Source organism: Halichoerus grypus, chromosome 1, assembly GCF_964656455.1.
Source record: "Halichoerus grypus chromosome 1, mHalGry1.hap1.1, whole genome shotgun sequence".
Lineage (NCBI taxonomy): Eukaryota > Metazoa > Chordata > Mammalia > Carnivora > Phocidae > Halichoerus > Halichoerus grypus.
In genome coordinates, this window is record NC_135712.1 from 93499778 (window position 1) to 93516151 (window position 16374).

At 38.7% G+C, this 16374-nt stretch overlaps 1 protein-coding gene across 2 annotated transcripts in view; it reads right to left on the minus strand.

Moving 5' to 3' along the window:
- The window catches only part of GPR160 (G protein-coupled receptor 160), a 49502-nt gene that overhangs the window by 5135 nt on the left and 27993 nt on the right, over nucleotides 1-16374 (minus strand). Inside the window, exons 3-4 of one of the 2 annotated variants that reach the window (XM_078069417.1) lie at nucleotides 9949-10150; nucleotides 2675-2779 (exon numbers count right to left, since the gene is read on the minus strand). The gene's annotated coding sequence lies outside the window, so the exon portion shown is untranslated. The remainder of the gene's footprint in view (nucleotides 1-2674; nucleotides 2780-9948; nucleotides 10151-16374) is intronic. The other variant, XM_036118352.2, reaches the window with a different exon arrangement.

The following is a 16374-nucleotide window of genomic DNA, read 5'->3' on the forward strand; positions in this document are numbered from 1 at the left end:
TGGCTCAGTTGGTAGAGCTTGCGACTCTGATTTCAGGGTAGTGAGTTTGGGTCCCACATTGGAGGTAGAGATTACTTAAAAAAAATAAAAGGATGGAAGGAAATTCAAGAAATTTATCATTAAAAAAAAAATCACAGGGTTGACCAAAAGTTGTTTCTGTAAGGCTGTTCCACCAGTGTTTATAAATAAATGAAACAGTAACAAACCCACTCACAATGTCAACAATTGGAGATGGGTTAAAAATACATGGTACATCCTTATGATATACTGTTAGGCAGCTATTAAAAATGCTTCTCCAGATAGGAGGAAGACTTAGTTTTCACTCTTCCTCTTTTGTACTTGTTAAATGTTAAGCCTAATGAATTTGTTACATGTTAAAAAAATATAAATTTCTACAGTATGTTTAGTTAAGTGAATTGCAGGTTACAAAATTATGCAGCATCTAATTATTAAGACATGCATGTACAGAAAAAGACTAAAAGGGTACTCATCGAGTTATAGGTTTCTCTGAATTTCTCAAACTTAAAGGTAAAAAGTAAGGGAATATCAAGTCTGAAAAGTAAAAAAAACTGAATTTGCCTAAAACCAGATAAATGATTAAATAATTTCAAGGGAGTAGTTGAGGATATTGTCTGAGGGTAAAGAAAAAAGATCAGGGTGAGGGAAGGCTATCCGTTCTCTTTACAGACTGAACCCTATCTTGACAGTCTTTCCATCCATGTTGAGAAGAGAGTTCAACTGATTTCTTGAGCTTCCATGTTCATCTTTTCATTGTCCAACTTTATCAAGAATCCTGCTGAGTGAGGTTAGCCAGACTCTGTCATTCTTCAATATCTGATTGGGTTCCTTATCCCACATCATCTTCCAATGATGACCTATCACCCTGTCCTGACTTTAGCAAGAATCCCTTATTATCCCTGATGTTTCCTCAGTAATATTCCACCCACTGACCTCCACCTTGCTCCTTGGCTATAAATTCCTACTATTCCTTGTTGTATTCAGAGTTGAGCCCAATCTTTCTACCCAACTGCAAAATCCCATTGTAGTGGTCCCTACACCTAGCACAAAGGTCCTGGATAAAAGTCTGCCTTACTGTTCTTTAACAAGGGTCATGAATGATTTTTTCTTTAACACACTGTCATGGCTATAAATCTACCATTTCATAAGCTGACTTACTAAGGTACACAAATTATATATATATACACATACACACGTGTATATAAAAAAGTAACTATAAAGACAGTTATAAAAAATCAGTTAATACCTATTTTCATAACTATAAAAGAACCAATGAAACAAGTTCTTTTGTATGCTCAATTTTTTTCCAAATTATATATATACTTTAACTTGACCCTTTACCAAAAAGCTCCATTCAGATTTGATGTACAAAGGCATAGACTCATGGCTACCACCTTGACAAATGCCACTGGCTTTATAAGTGGTGGTGTTTGGATAAGGAAGCCCAGATGGGATGAAGAATATATGACGTCCTCCTTGTGCCAAGAAAAAAAACAGGCTGTTTTAAATAGTCAACGTTGTTTAGAAGGGGTGTGAAGAAGGTAAACAGAGGAGGTTCATATTTATAAAGACCCATCTAAAAAAAATAGGATAAAAGAAACAGAATTATCTGTATAAAATGATTTTATCCTTTATAACTCTCATCCGAAATTAAATAAAGCTAAGGAATCCATGTTTAAGTGGTCAGCATCTAAGGGATATTTCCGGAGTGTCCATTTCCTCACTGGCTCTGAGAGAGGGGCCAACTGGAAGGACAGAAAAGCAGGCTAGTTGGAAGAAGAAAGTAACTGAGGAGAAGGATGATCAGCGATAACCACCCAAGGCACCAGCCATGAACCTCTTTAGAAGAGGAGTGGAAGAATAAAGACAAGTTTGCAATGGAATGTGTAAGAGAATCAGAAAGCTGTAAGAAACAAGAGATGAGGGGGAAAAGGCCCTGGGAAGATACGCAACTCGAGCCAATAAAAAGCAATCAAAAGGAAGGATATCGGAACACGAGGTTCTAGTCGTTTTACACTGGTTCCTGAATATCGTGATCCTGGAAACCAGTCAAAACTTTCTCATGATACCAGTTTTATGCCACACTTCCCCATAAACTACTGAAAGTATTCAAAATTCCAGTATTTTGTTCTTTAAACAACCTCCCAAGACAAAAAAAATCCTTTGATAGCTACCTGTACTGAATTTTCCCTTGAAGAATGTTCACCATAACTGCAGGAATCCAGAGATTTTTAGAAGATACAGCTCTTTTCCCAAATGATTTTTTAAACTATGAATCAACTCCTATGTTTCACATACAATGTGAATAGTTAATGTGGAAGTCCTTTTAAGGCATCTTTGGGCTTGCTCTGCGATCTGGCCAGTTTAGAAGAATTAGCAGGAAACAAACCATGATTTTTGGATCAGTCTCTGGGTTCCTATTTAAAGCCCAGGGGCGCCTGGGTGGTTCAGTCGGTTAAGCGTCTAACTCTTGATTTCCGCTCAGGGCATGATCTCAGGTTTCTGGGATCCAGCGAGCCCTGTGGCCCCTGTTGGACTTCAAGCTCCACTCTGCTTGTCCCTCTCCCTCTGCCCCTCCCCCTGCTTGAGCTCTTTCAAATAAACAACAACAACAAAAAACCCCAATTCTTAACACAACGACACTTAACATACTTACTTTGCTTTTTCCAGTAGGTCTTTCTTGGCTGATAATCTCAGTTTTACTGCCTTCAGTAATCTCACTTTTGGTACCTGGCATTCCAAAATGCCATGCGACTAAGCTCTGTGTGAAAGATAGAAAACATAAATAACCATCATTAATAGCAGTGGTAGTGGGACTTCAGTGTATCTAACTGGCTCCAACTCTCTGCTTAGAAAAACTAACTTTCTGTGGGATTAGAGCCAGTAATTAACTGCTTATATTCTTTTTTTTCCAGGGAAAGGAAGACAGGGGATACATTTAGGTTGAAGCCCCCAAAGACCCTGAGATATGGGTACATATCACATGGCATCTATTTAAAGAAGTCTTGCTTGCCTTGCAGTTTTTGCCCTTAGCCTTCAGAGTCTAAACCAGTAGTTCTCAAACTATTTGGTTTCAGGACCTTTTGACACTTGTTGCATGTAACATAAGTAACATTTTAATGAAAAATTATATTTTCCCAAAAGGAAAAATTTAGTGAGCAGAGTGGCATTTTTTCACATTTCACAAACTGCTTTGGTGTTCAGCTCAATAGCAGGCAGCTGAATTTCTCATCTGTAATCAGTTGTAATATCACACATCATGTAGCTTTTGCAAAGTCATGTGTTACATGATGAGAGTTTGAGAATAAAAATACATAATACTATAATCAAAGAGTTGTGTTATGCAGTCTAGAGAAGTCTGACAGAACCATTTGCATCAAACAGCAGTATATAAAGAGGAGCAGGGTTAACATCCTGGTCTACTCTTGTACAGAAAATGGAATTAGCACTGTAGCTAGATTTGCTGATCCCAATGAATGGAGAAAACCTATAGTAGAAATACCATACTGAGCCTTGTTCAGGGGTTTACATGCCGTTTACCTAATAACCCTTACAACAATCACAAAAAGGTAGATATTTTTCCCCATGAGGAAGCAGATGCAGGGGTAAATAAGCCCATTTCCTGAGGGTGGATGACTGATAAATGCTGGAGCTGAAATTCAAGCTCAGGTCTGAATTCAAAGCTCATATTCTTCAGTAAGTTACATTATGGCTCAACTCACAACTGGAAGTGTAGAAAGGGATCAACTTAAGTATGTAAAAAAGTTCTGAAAAGGTAACATCCAAATAAAAGTGACTATGTGATTACTGATAACCCAAAGGACCGTAACTAATCTATGTGGATAATGTAATTTTATTCCTTCAAAAGGTAGCTGTAAAGAAACTTTTCAAAATATGGTCCTTGCTTGATGACAGGTCAAAGTTCAGTTAAAAAATAAAATGTCATTCAACTCTGACAACTTTTTTTTTTTACTGTGTTCTCTTTCCCAGCTTTAGTGAGGTATAATTGACAAATAAAATTGTAAGACATTTAAAGCATATGGCATGATGATTTGGTATACATACCTGTCAAATTAAGTAATCAGTTGTGATACTTATCTCACATATTTTTGCTCGTTGTTGAGAACATTTAAGTTCTTCTCTCTTAAGCACATTTCAGTTATCCAATACAGTGTTATCAGTTACAGTCACTATGTTAAACATTAGATCCTCAGACCTCATTCATCTTATACTTGAAAGTTTGTACCCTTTTACCAGCCTCTCCCTGTTTCCCCTACCCCGCAGCCCCTGGCAACTACTTTTCCACTCTCGGTGTCTGAGTGGAACTTTGTTTGTTTTAGATTCCCCATATAAATGACACCATCTGACAGCTTTTAAAGAAATATGTTTTCATTCATTTACACAGTATAATGAAATTCAATATAGAAAGTTAAGAAAATACAGGAAACAGGTTTTTATTTAACTTGTTTTTAAAAATAGGTAATATAATTTACATGGTATAAAAGTCAAGTTATAGAAGTGTATGCTGTGAAAATTATTCATCCTGCCCACTTTCAACACCCCTTACTCCCAACTCCTATCCAGTCCAGTTCCCTCCCTAGATAAAACTATGGTTACCAGTTACTTGTCTATCTTTCAGAGATACTCTAAAGGTTTTAAAAAGAAACTTGAAATTTCCATGTTGCTAAGGCAGCTAGCAAAGATTTCTTGATTTGCCCTTCCCCAAGTCTCATCTGTATACTGATAAAATCACATAAGAGCTGCAAAGGTAGAACACAACAAAATATGAATCAATGATCCGTCAGATCACAGGAGTAATTCCCACCAACCCCAAACATAAGGCTGGCCGTGAGGAAGGGCAGCGAGGCCAGGCAGGACGACAGGAAGTAGGGATTATCTCAGGGTAAGATGACAGGTGATCTGATTTTCCTGGAGTATAGAATTACAGTGCTCACTCCTACCTACTTCTCTGCTTCTGGGACCATGGGGAGATTTCAGTTCCTTGACCCTTAAAATTAGGTGGGCCCATGATGTGGCTATTGCTAGCCAAAGGGTTATGAGGCCAAAGCATTTAATTGCAGAGGACAGCCCCTTCAGTGTTCTCTTCTCCTGCCACAGGGAATAAAGAGGCCATGTGTTCCAGATGGTACAGCTTGAAATGGTGGGGCCTCTTTCAACCTGGGTCCTTGAGTGACTGTGTGGAGGAAAGCCCCTGATGATGCACAGTGGATGTATGGTATACGCAAGAAATTAAAGTCTGTCACATTAAGCTGCAAAGATTTTGTGATTATTTCCTATGGCCTATCTGAACACATTTCCATAGAATTTGAAATTTTTCAACAGCATGTATGATTTATATTATCAGATTTTTAAAAAGCTATAGAAGAAAACAACTTTGAAAAGCAACAGTGCAAATGTCAGAAAATTGGTAAAATAAAAACTCAGTTTTAATTCCCAATACATTAACTGCCTTTGCATTGTTTTGTTCTGATTTTCTTTATATTTGTCTATATTGGAAAAGAAGGTCTCAATTCAATGACCTACTAAGTTTCTACCTTAAATAAAGGGTGAATTAAACCCAAAGTAAGCTAAAGGAAGGCACTAAGAGCAGAAAACAATGAAGTTTATAAAACAAACAGAACAACCAGTGAACCAAAAGCTGGTTCCTTGGAAAAACAACAACGAATTGATAAAACTTCAGCCAAACTAAGCAAGAACCTAACAAAATTAGGAAAGAGAGGACCTCACTACAGATCCTACAAACATTAAAAGGATAATAAGGGACTGTTATGAATTATTTTAATGAGACTACTGTCACAGGACATAAATTTCTGGAAGGACAATACCAAATCTCATTCAAGAAGATCCCTAACAATCTCTATTAAACCGATCTTGCACTTAAAAACCTTCCCACAAAGAAAACCTAGGCTCAATGTAGATGAATTCTACTAACATTAAAGGAAGAAATACCAAACTTGGAAGAAAACAGAAGATAGAAATACCTCCTAACTTCTTTTACCAGACCGGAATCACCCTGATACCAAAAGCAAAAACATTTCAAGAAAACTAAATTATAAATCAACATCCCTCAAGAACAGAGTCAAAAACCCTTAACAAAATATTATCAAATTAAACCCATCGATATATATATAAAGAATATACCCTAATACATCACAGCCAATGCAAGCTTGGTTTAACATTAGAAAATCAATGTAACATAATTCACTATGTTAACAGAATAAAGGAGAAAAACTGTATGATCACCTGAATTAACACAGAAAAAGCACTTAACAAAATCCAACATGGTTAAAACTTCCACAAACAAAAAATAAGAGGGAACTTGGCAACCAGATAAAAAGCAGCTGTGATAAACCTAAAACCTACATCTAACATCATGCTTAGTGATGAAAGAATGGCCATTTACCCCCCTAAGATCCACCCTTCACTCAACATTTTTTTAGAACCCCTATCCAGTGCAGTAACGCCTTAAGAGGAAATAAAAGCCATGAAGACTGGAAAGAAAGAAGTAAAACTGTAATCATGGATCATGTACTTAGAAAATCTAAATCTATAATAAAGCTACTAGGGCGCCTGGGTGGCTCAGTTGGTTAGGCGACTGCCTTCGGCTCAGGTCATGATCCTGGAGTCCCTGGATCGAGTCCCGCATCAGGCTTCCTGCTCGGTGGGAAGCCTGCTTCTCCCTCTCCCACTCCCCGTTTGTGTTCCCTCTCTCGCTGTGTCTTTCTCTGTCAAATAAATAAATAAAATCTTTAAAAAAAAAAAAAAAAAAATAATAAAGCTACTAAAAGTAACAAGTAAATTTAGCAAGGTTGCAGGTTTTTTAAAAATCGTATTTCTAGACACATGATAAACAACTGAAAAATAACATGTTAGTGGTAGCATTAAAAATACGAAACATTTAGGGATAAATTTGACAAAGCACATGCAAGACATTATTCTGAAAATTTTAAACAATACGGAAAGAAATTGAAGATCTAGACCAATGAAGATATATACCATGGGTTGGAAGACTCAGTGTATTTTTTGGTTGTTGAAACTGGCAGGCTGATTCTACAATTTATATAGAAATGTAAAGGGCTGAGCAGAGCCAAAATAATTTTTAAGAACAACAAAGTTGGAGGACTTATACTACCTGATTTTAAGACTTGTTATAAAGGCACAGAAAGAGGGAAGAGGGGATGGTATCAGCATTAAGGACAGTCCTATAAATCAGTGAAACAGAAGAGGATCCAGAAATAGACACACACATTTATGGTCACTTGATTTTCAAAAGCAAGGTAATTCAATGGGGCAAAGGACAGCCTCTTCTAAAAATGACGCTGTAAAGTGGATATCCATATGGGAAAAATTACATCACATCATACACAAAAATAAACTCAGAATGGATAAGACTAAATGTGTGGGGAGGGAGATGGGTGAAGTAGGTGATGGGGATTAAGGAGTGCACTTGTGAGGAGCAGTGGCTGTTGTATGGAAGTGTTGAAATCACTATATTGTACACCTGAAACTATTATTATATATACCGTATGTTAACTAGCTGGAATTTAAATAAAAACTTAAAAAGACTTAAAAATTTTTAAAACTTAAAAATGCCAATGTGAAATGGAAATTTCTGGAAGAAAAAAGCAAATCGTTGTGATCCTGGGTGGGTGTATCTGATTCCTCGGCCTGCCATAACAAATTAACCACCGGGTGGCTCAAAACAACAGGAATGTGTTCTCACAGTTCTAGAAGCCAGAAGACTGAAGTGTCAGCCACGTCACACTCCCTTTGAAGGCCCCCGAGAATGCTCATCTCTTCCAGCTTCTGATGGCCGCTGGCGATCCGTGGCCTGTAGCAGCACACCGCCAATCTCTGCCTCTGTCTTTACATGGCCTTCTCCGGTGTGTCCGCTCTTTGTAAGAACGCTACTGCATTTAGGTCCACCTTAATCCTATATGACCTCACCTTAATTACATCTGCAAAAACCTAGTTCCAAATAAGGCTGCATTCCAGGTGGACGTGAATTTTGGGGGGATCCTAGTCAATCCACTAAAGTAGGCATAGCTTTCCTTAGGACATCCATGTGCATATACACAAATTGAAAAACTGGGCTTGTTAAAAAAAGAAATACTTCTCTTTAAAAGCATAGTTAAGAAACAGAAAAGGAAAGCTACAGACTGGGAGAAAATATAATAAAGATGTGACCAGTGACTTGAATCCAGAATGTAAAAGGATTCTTACACATGTAAAAGGACTCTTACAACTCAGTAAGACAATTAGCCCATTAGCAAAATGGGCAAAAGGTTCGAACAGACACATTGAGCAGACACAAATGCAAATGAAAACCACAATGAGATGCTGTTGCACACCCACGAGAATAGTAACATTTAGAAGAACTGACAGTACATGTGCGGCAAGGAAGTAGAGGGACCAGACCTCTCAAACACTGCTCACTTTGGAGCCTTCTGACAATGTTAAACATTCAATTACCATTTCATCCAGCTATTTACCCAAGAGAAATGAAAACAGATGTCCACAAAATGTGTACACAAATGTGTATAGCAGCTTTATTCACCATGGGTCCAAACTGGAAATATTTCGTATGTCCATCAATAGGAGGATGAATAAACAGATTGTAGTGTACCCATATGATGTACTTCTCAGCAATAAAAAGGAATGAATAAAAAGGATATATGCTACACAGGGATAAATCTCAGAAATGTGCTGAATGAAAAGAACCTGATACAAGAGTACAGACGGCAAGATTCCATGGAACTCCAGAAGGACAAAACAAATCCATGCGCCAGACAGACCATCAGTGGAAATCTGGGGCTAGGTTGGGGCAAGGGGGCACCAGGGAGCTTTCCGTAGAGATGCAAATGTTCTATACTTGGGATTGAGGTGGTGGTTCAACAAGAGGATACATTTTTCAAAATTCAAACTGTACCCTGAAAATGAGTGTTTTTATTTCTTAAGGATGTTCATCTCACAGTATTGGATATACGAGTGAAAGCCCAGAATTAATTTAAATATCCAACAATAAGAAATTGTCTATATAAATTATGATACAACTTCCAATGAAAGATGGCATTTTGAATAAATGCAATTACCTCTACTTGCTCTCATAATGCCACGAAACTAACAGTAAATTGAATTTGTACCTGATTCTAAAACGAACAAGCAAACCTAATTTGTTACATGTGAGGACACTAGAGAACCAAGTCACTATGTTTTTAAACTGGTAAAAAGAGGAAACAATCAAGCATTTTTTTCTGCCTTTTTTTTTTTTTTAAAGATTTTATTTATTTATTTGACAGAGAGAGAGACACAGCGAGAGAGGGAACACAAGCAGGGGGAGTGGGAGAGGGAGAAGCAGGCTTCCCGCGGAGCAGGGAGCCCGATGCGGGGCTCGATCCCAGGACCTGGAATCATGACCTGAGCCGAAGGCAGACGCTTAACGACTGAGCCACCCGGGCGCCCCTGCCTTTTCTTTTTTTTTAAACTAACTGTACCACTAGGTGACAGAATAGGGAGGGGATGTTTACTTTTATAGAAGCTCTCTAATAAGTGAATAAGGAATAATAAAATTTGAAACTCACCATTCTGTAAATCCTGATGTATTAATGGAGGCAGCCAATAATCATCAGTAGCTACTAACATCCAAAGGGAGAGATGGAAGGATGTACCACCATCTCTATGAAGTAGACTTGCCGAAAACAGAACCTGACCAAGCCTGCAGATTCAACTACTTACTTAGAAAAAACAGAGGACAAAAGAACATGTCACATAGCCCGAGGAGATGCAGTAAGCAAAATCCAGATGGAGGTCAACTCTCCAGGACAAACAACTTGTATGTTCAGTAAACTGTATCAATAACAAAAGATGAGACTTCAGGTACATCAACTAAGTGCAACGTGTAGAACTTACCTGAATTCAACGAAACGATTACATTTATAGCGCCTGGGTGGCTCAGTTGGTTGAGTGTCTGCCTTCGGCTCAGGTCATGATCCCAGAGTCCTGGGATCGAGTCCCGCATCCGGCTCTCTGCTCAGCAGGGAGTCTGCTTCTCCCTCTCCCTGCTGCTCCCCCTGCTTGTGCACACTGTCTCGCTCTAATAAATAAATAAAATCTTAAAAAAAAATTACATTTATAAGAAACTGGAAATTAGAACACTGCCTAGAAATCTGAGGTATTAATGAGTTATTAATTTTTGGCATTATAATGGTATTTTGTGATGGCTGAACTGTGGTCCCCAAAATTCCTATGTTGAAGCTCTAATCTCCAGTACCTCAGGATGTGACTGTATTTGATTATGAGGCCTTTAAAGAGATAATTAAAATGAAATGAGGCCACCTGGCAGTGGGGGGAACCTTATCCAATCTGATTGGTATCCTTATAAGGAGAGATTTGGACACACACAAGAGACACCTGGGCTGTGTGCACACATAGGAAAGACCACGCAAGGACATGCCAAGAAGGTGGCTACTGCTAGCCAAGGAGTGCAGCCCTAAACAACTTCTATGGTAATTCAAAAAATGTAAAAATACATACTGAAATATTTACAGATGAGATATGTTCTCTAGAATTTGCTTCAAAATAATACAGTATATGTGTTTGGCCAGGGTGGGGGTTGATGGGAGTATAGATGGGGCAGGACTGACCACAGGTTAATGGTTATTCTATTTATTTGTATGTATGTCTGAAATTTTTCATAAATTTTTTAAAAGCAAAAACTTTCGGGGCACCTGGGTGGCTCAGTCGGTTGGGTGTCTGCCTTCGGCTCAGGTCATGATCCCAGGGTCCTGGGATCGAGCCCCGCATCGGACTCCCTGCTCTGCGGGGAGCCTGCTTCTCCCTCTCCCACTCCCCCTGCTTGTGTTCCCTCTCTCACTGTCTCTCTCTCTGTCAAATAAATAAATAAAATCTTAAAAAAAAAAAAAAAGCAAAAACTTCCAACGACAAGAATTTATAGCAGACACCAGGCAAAAAAAAAAAAAAAAAAAAAGTCCAGAGGCTGGAAAATGAATGGATGAATGGTAAATGACTTAGCATCCTGCTACATAAAGTGTGGTCTGAGGAGCAGAAGCATAGCATCACCTAGGAGCTGTTGTTATAAGTACAAAATCTCAGGCTCCAACTTGGACCTACTGAATCAGTCTGCATTTTCATTTATTTTTTTAAGATTTTATTTATTCATTTCAGAGAAGAGAGCACAAGCAGGGGGAGAGGGAGAAGCAGACTCCCCGGTGAGCTGGGAGCCCAACATGGGGCTCGATCCCAGGACCCTGGGATCATGACCTGAGCCGAAGGCAGATGCTTAACCAACTGAGCCACCCAGGTGTCCCTCAATCTGCATTTTTAATAAAATCCTCAAATGAACCCCATATACTGCTAACAGACCGAAGAAAGCTAGCAGGGGAACAGGCACAGTGGCAACCTAATTTCTACCTCAGGGCCCTCAAAAGGCTCAGGAATTGCTGGCTCAGGTAACTTTGGAAAGGGATGCAAAGGTGGGGCTAAAAACAGGACTGTTGTAAATGAAAAACAGATCCCAGATCCCTTCCCTGACTCAATACAACAGCTGACTGCCTCTTCATGGAATAACAATGGAGGTTTTCTCCTCTGGCAAGAGTAAAACAGATGGTCTCTGGACTCTGGAAAGAGTTCAGAATGGAAGGATACCATGCTGGAAAAAGAGGGAGACCAAGGAAAAATACACATATTAAAAGTTGAGACCTCTCCAGCCTTCTTTTCCCCACTTGGATTTTTGAATACCATTAATCACAAAAATATCTAAGGATACTGACCTTGAGTCTTCCCTAAGGAAATATCCTAGACAATGCCCTATTGATCAATATGATTACATATCCAAAGATCATCAGACATTCAAAGAAAATCTCCACTATGAAAAGTCAAACCCACAAGGAGAAAAAGACAACTTGGAGGAAAGAGACGCAATCAACATTAGAAGAAAACTTTATTTAGAAACTCCTTGTTTTCAGGTAGGAAACACTACATCCATGAAACAAGAAGAGAGGCTATTTAAAATGACAACAGAAAACAAGAAAGTACTCTTGGAAAATAAAAATATGATCATTCAAAGAAATGAGAGCTGGGTGGGTAACACCTGTTGAAAACAGGTAAATTAAGGGGAAGAATAATTTAACCTACCCCACATGAGATACACCACTGGGCAACCAAGTGGCAGATGAGGGGAAGTAGCTCTTTAAAGAGTGAGCCGACTTAAAAATGAAAAATAAATTGTAGACTTAGAATTCCAATCATTTTGCAACCAGCTCTTCTTCCCCAACCTCCCACCCGTGAATTAACAGGTATAAACCTTAAGCAACTATTGCTACCATCATCACAACAGGAGAGAAACCAGACATTCAGTGTCTCCTACAGACTGACCTGGAGTCTGATAAAAATCTCCAGCTCAGCTGCCAATTTGGAAGAAATACAGAGGATACAAACTGGAAGTAATCCAAATTTATATCAACAACTGAATGGATGAACAGTAGTGTATCCACACAATGGAATATTACTCAGCAATAAAAAGGAAGAAAGTACCCAAACTTGCAACAGGGATGAATCTCAAAATAATGATGCTGAATGAGAGAGGCCAGGCCAAAAGAAAAAAAAAAAAAAAAGAATGTGCACTGTATGATTCCATTTATGTAAAATCTTAGAAAATACAAACATACCTATAATAAGGAAAGCAGATCCTCAGTTGCAAAGGAGATAGAGAGAGGCAAAAGGGAGAAATTACAAAGGGGCACAAGGAACTTTTGGGGGGTGATAGGTGTATTTATTATCCTGATGCTGGCGATCTTTTCGTGGGTGCAGACATATGGCAGAAGGTCTCAAACTGTACACAATAAGTATGTGCTGTTTACTGTATGTTAGTTATACTTGAATAAAGCTGTTTTTAAAAAAGGAAAGAAACGCAGAGGACAGAGGACCTACTGGGTGGTACCATGAGCATGTAATCAGCAAAAGTCACACTGTGGAAAACTCTAAAGGTCAAATGGTTCAATTCTTCAACAGAAGAACAGGGGAAAAGGGGAATGGAGAAGTAATCTATAGAGCAAAAAAGAGACTTAAGACATCTCAGGGGCACCTGGGTAGCTCGGTCGGTTGAGTGTCCGACTCTTAATCTCAGTTCAGGTCTTGATCTCAGGGTTGTGAGTTCGAACCCCACAGCTGGGGCTCCACACCCAGTGTGGAGCCTATTAAGAAAAAAAGACATCTCAAATCATTTTTTTTAAAAGAGTAAGACTAAAGTCTCCAGGGATACACATTTGGGTGATTAAACCATCTTTTAGAAATACAAAAAAGTGACTGCTCTGTGAGCTGTGTTACTTTGGGGGAAAGGAGCTGGGAATGGGAGAGGCCACACAGAAGGGCTGCATGGGGCCGAGGCCTAGGTCTTTATCTGAGTGGTAGTCACAAGGGTGTTCACCTTATAATCCATTAAGCTATACATTTGTGTGTATAGCACACCATCTAAATTAGAGCAGGGCATATGGCTACGGGAGAAATTTCTAGAAGATGGACATTCCAAATACCTTTGAGTGTACTTGAAGAGATTTACAGAAGAGGAAGAATTTATGGTTGAATTAGTGACAAATATAAAGAAATAAAGAAAAAAGACCAAAGGAAAACAAAAATGTTGTTCAGGAAAGGAAATGCAACTGTAATATACATACAACATTGGTCAGCTGTGGATGGTTTTTGCAGAGTCCTACTAATGTTAACACTGGACACTGCTCTAAACATGATTAGAACATGGTGATGTTGACAGCACGGGGCCTGGGAAATGTGCATGGGTACAACGACGATGGCAGTGGGGCTTCCCAGCAAGACAGAAGAGGCCTGGATAATCACCTTCCCTTCAGGAAGTAAACAGCTAATGCTTAAAAGTGAGAAATGCCGAATGTATAATAAGCACACTACCAGAGGTATGAAGGTAAATACCATCGGCAAAAGGAACTGAAGTTGCCCGTGAGGAGCAGAGGAGCAGGCAGAGAAAGGACTCTTTTTTTTTTTAAAGTCCTGGAATAAGCCTGTGACCCAACCAGGTAATCCTTTTGAACAATGTACCTTTGTTACTTGGGTAAAAATTAAAGTTGTATTTGAAAATGACAATAAGGAAATTTTACTTTAAAACAAAAGTCTGTATTTCACCTATTTTTAGGGTACACTGTTCTCCACCATTTTTTATCTCTTAAGCCAGGATGCTGATGGCCTCTTACAGTCACTGTCCTCAGCATGAAACATTTTTCACAGAAACACTAGATTATGCAACCCATTGTCAGTTTGTCTCGTAACTGCTCCTGTGAAGCTAGATCGTTTGACTGAGGTGTGTGTCATACTTCTCTACCGTAGGGGTACTTTCTCCCTTTTGTAATCAGTAAGTGATCTCCAGGCTAAGCCCTTGAGACTGTCAGACTGTGCTGTTCCGCAACAAAGTTTCACCTCATGGTTTATCATCCATTTATCATCCTTGCCTGAATCAATTACCATATTGGGAAAACAGTGATTTTTCTAATTCTAGGATTCATTCTGCTTTCATGAACTAGCAGTTTTTCTTTTTTCTGGAAATACATATTCGATTTGTTTTTATTCAATGTGTTATAATCCAGCACCATCATTATTCTTTTGAATGCCTAATTTTTTCCCAAATTCCTCCTGTCAAGAGTTCCTTCAAGCTAGCCCCTGTGTCCTCTTGATGGGTCTCTGAAGTGCCTGTTTGCTTTCTGGCATCTTGAGCTTCTGCTGACCCAGAGTCATTTTTTTTCAAAGAATCCTAGTTCCTTTTATTGAAAAAACGGTACTGAAAAAGCAACAACTGAGCTCCAGGTACGCACATTACACTGGGGTGTCACTGTGTCTAGGCCCTTTTGGTAGGTGGGGCTAGAAATTTTTTTTAAATCAAGACTTCATACTGATAACCTCCAATTCAAAGCAAACATCACAAGATTCTTCCTTTCACTTTACCTCATTCCGTATTTTTATCTCCCTTCTCCCATAATGAGAACCTGGTTCCCAATTACATTAGCATGTCGATTTATTTGTTCTGACTATAATACGTACTAAAGAGTTTCGGACTTACTACACTCACACCACTGCCTATAACTAACCAGGAAATAAAGAGCAACATTTCTTACCCACTCTTCTTGTCCCCACTATGGTGTCCAGTCAGAGCATTGTGATAAAAGTTACCCAACTAGCTTTTGGTTTTACTTTGTGTTTATGTAATCAATTTGTTTTTATTAGTTGCTCTTTGTATATTCAATTAGAGGATTTGCTTTGTTTTCATTTTATTTTTTTATATAATTGAATATGTAAGATATTTACATGGTTTAAATTCAAAACTATATATAAAAGAATACTAAGGAAAGTCCCATTTCCATTCCTTATCCCCCTCCCAACCATATCCACCACCCACTTACCATTTGTTTCTGGTTTATAGTTCCTAAGCATCTTCTGCAAAAATGATTTGTGGAGGTGTTTCCTCTGGAAGAATTACTAGAAGTGAAACTGCTAGGTCAGAGGGTAAATGCTCATGAGCTTTTGTTAGGTATCACCAAATTCTCTTCCATAGTGACTGCTGACTTCCTTTTTCTTACCACAATAACTGGTCATCATTTGTTACCATACCACATTGTTACAATATTATTAAATATATTCCCTAGGCTGTACTTCTCTTTTTTTTCTTTTTCTTTTTTAAAAAAGACTTTATTTGACAGAAACACAGCAAGAGAGGGAATACAAGCAGGGGGAGTGGGAGAGGGAGATGCTGTACTTTTCATTTCCATGATGGACTGACTTTATAACTAGAAGTTTGTCCTCTGAATTTGCTTTCCCAATTTTGCCCATCGCACCACCCATCTCCCATCTGGCAACAGCCAGTTTGTTCTCTGTATTTAAGAGTTTGCTTTTTGGTTTCATAGTTGGGTTTTTTAGATTCCTCATGTAAGTGAAATCATGTGGTATTTTTCTTTGTCTGACTTATTTCATTTAGCATAATACCCTCTATCTCCATCCATGTTGTCACAAATGGCAAGATTTCATTCTTTTTTTTAATTTTTTTTAAAGATTTTTTTACCGTCGAGCTATATTCCATTGTGTATGTATACATGTACCTTCCTTTTTTTCTTTTTTAAGATTTTATTTATTTATTCATGAGAGAGAGAGAGAGAGAGAGAGAGAGAGGCAGAGACAGGGGGAGAAGCAGGCTCCCCAAGGAGCAAGGAGTCCGATGTGGAACTCGATCCCAGGACCCTGGGATCATGACCTGAGCTGAAGGCAGACGCTTAACCATCGGAGCCACCCAGGCATCCCCCATGT